Source organism: Microtus ochrogaster, unplaced genomic scaffold, assembly GCF_000317375.1.
Source record: "Microtus ochrogaster isolate Prairie Vole_2 unplaced genomic scaffold, MicOch1.0 UNK208, whole genome shotgun sequence".
In the NCBI taxonomy this organism is placed as follows: domain Eukaryota; kingdom Metazoa; phylum Chordata; class Mammalia; order Rodentia; family Cricetidae; genus Microtus; species Microtus ochrogaster.
The window spans coordinates 1-2582 of record NW_004949306.1 but is presented as its reverse complement, the minus strand read 5'-3'; positions in this window follow the sequence as shown (position 1 = coordinate 2582).

Below are 2582 nucleotides of genomic sequence, written 5' to 3'. Positions count from 1 at the left end.
ATAATGAAACACCATGATCAAAAGGAACTTGTGGAGGGACAGGTTTATTTAGCTAATACTTCCACATCACTGTTCATCACTGAAGGATGTCAGGACAGGAAGTCAAAAAAAAGCAGGAACCTGGATGCAGGAGCTGATGCACAGGCCATGGAGGGTACTGTTTACTGGCTTGTGTTGTGGGAGGTCCTTCCACTCCTCCAGCCTATAACCGCTGAGATACCAGACCACTGAGGCGTGGTCTCTCTCCCTTTAAAAAAGCGGCTACTTCCCTTCTCACTCTCTTACTTCCTGCTCCACTTCCGGCAACTAGACTCTTTCCTGATTAAGCAGAGGCCTGTTGTCTGGGACGGTGATCTGTAAGTTTTTTCCCCTTAAATAAATACCACCCTATTATTCATAATTCCAGTCTGGTGTAGGATTGTTTTGTGACTTACACCTTCAGGCTAGCTCCTCATGGCTTACTCTGCCTGTCTTCTTCCAAGCCCAGGGATGACTCACCCACAATGGGCTGGCCCCTCCCCCATCAATCACTAATTAAGAATATAGTCTTCAGGCTTGCCTACAGCCCGATCTCTTTTCCTTTTATTACATTTATTCATTTATTTTCCATACCAACCACAGTTTCCCCTCCCTCCTCTCTTCCCACTCCCTCCACTCACCTCCTATCTATGCCTCCTCCACTCAGAAATGGGCAGGCTTCTCATGTGAGTCAACAAACATTGGCATATTAAGTTGAGGCAGGACCAAGCTCCTCCCCTTGCACCAAGGCTCAGTGAGGCATCTCAGCATGGTGAATGGGTTCCAAAAAGCCAGTTCATGTTCTAGTGCAGACCTTGGCCCCACTACTAGGGACGCCACAAACAGACCAAGCCACACAACTGTCACACACATGCAGAAGGCCTAGGTGGGTCCCATGCAGGCTCCCTAGCTGTCAGTCCAGGGTCTATGAGCTACCACTAGCTCAGGTCAGCTGTCTCTGTGGGTTCCTCCAGCATGATTTTGACCCTTTGTGCTTGAACAATCCCTCCTTCCTCTCTTCAACTAGATTTCCAGAGCTCGGGCCAGTGCTTGGCTGTGGATCTCTGCATCTGCTTCCATCAGTTACTGGATATAGGTTCCATGATGACTGTCAGGGTAGCCACTAATCTGATAACAGAAGGCCATTTCAGGCACCCTCTCCACTCTTGCTAGGAGTCTTCACTGGAGACATCTCTGTCTCCAGTGTATTCTGTGTATTCCTGTGAGTTTCCCTGGCTCAGGTTTCTCCCTAACCCCTAAGTGGTCCCCACTATCAAGGTATTTCTTTTATTACTCTCCCACTCTGTCTTGGTCCCAACTCAACCAACATGATTCCTCATGTTCCCATCCCTTCTCCACCACTCCTCACCGTACCCCCAATTTACCCAGGAGATCTCATCTATTTCCCCTTCCCAGGGAAATCCATGTGCCCCTTTTGGGTCCTCCTTGTTACCTAGCTTCTATGGGGCTGTGGGTATTAGCCTGGTTATCCTTTGCTTTACATCAAGTATCCACTTATGAATGAGTACATACCATGTTTGTCTTTCTGGGTCTGGGTTGCCACACTCAGGATTATTTTTCTAGTTCCATCCATTTGCTTACAAATTTTATGATATCATTTGTTGGTATTTTTTTAACCATTGAGTAATACACCATTGTGTAAAGGTACCATATTTTCCTTATCCATCTTTAGATTGTTTCCAGGTTCTGGCAATTATTAATAATGCTGCTATGAACATAGTTGAGCAAATATCCTCGTGGTGTGATGGTGCCTGTTTTGGGTATATGCCAAAGATTGGTACAGCTGGGTCTTGAGGTGGATTGATTCCTAATTTTCTGAGAAACAGGATATTTATTGGTTGCACAAGTTTGCACTCCCATCAATAGTGAAAGAGTGTTCTTCTCCGACATTAGAATCTTTGATCTTAGTCATTCTCACAGGTATAAGATGGTTTTGATTTGCATTTCCTTGATGACTTAAGAATGTTAAGCAATTGTTTAAGTGTTTTTCTGCCATTTAAGTGTCTTCTGTTGATAATTCTCTGTTTAAAACGATTTTAAATTGGATTATTTGGTATTTTGGTGTCTAGTTTCTTGAGTTCTTTACATATTTTGAAGATCAGCCCTTTGTCAGATATGGGGTTGGTGAAGATCTTTTTCCATTCTGTAGGCTGTTGTTTTCTCTTATTATTTTTTACAAAAGCTTTTTAGTTTCAGGTGGTTGTTGTAGAATATTATTTTAAGGTGTATTACTTCTGTGTATGCTCTGGAATATTTGTTTAATGAGGTAAAAATGTGTTTGATTAAATAAAATTCACCTGCGGTCCAGAGGCTACATCAGCACCTGGTTGACCGGAAGTTGTAGGGAGGAGACAAGTGGAGAAGGGTTTATAAGAAGGGCCAAGAAAAAGCAAGAGAACTTCTGGGGAGATGCACGGAGATGAGCTAGGTGACCTGCTTACTATTTAGCTTCTCTGGGAAGCAGGATTTTACTTCAACTTTTGAATCTTGAGTGTATTAACAGGACAGAGATTTAAATAAGGTATCTTAGTGGTTTTGAAAGA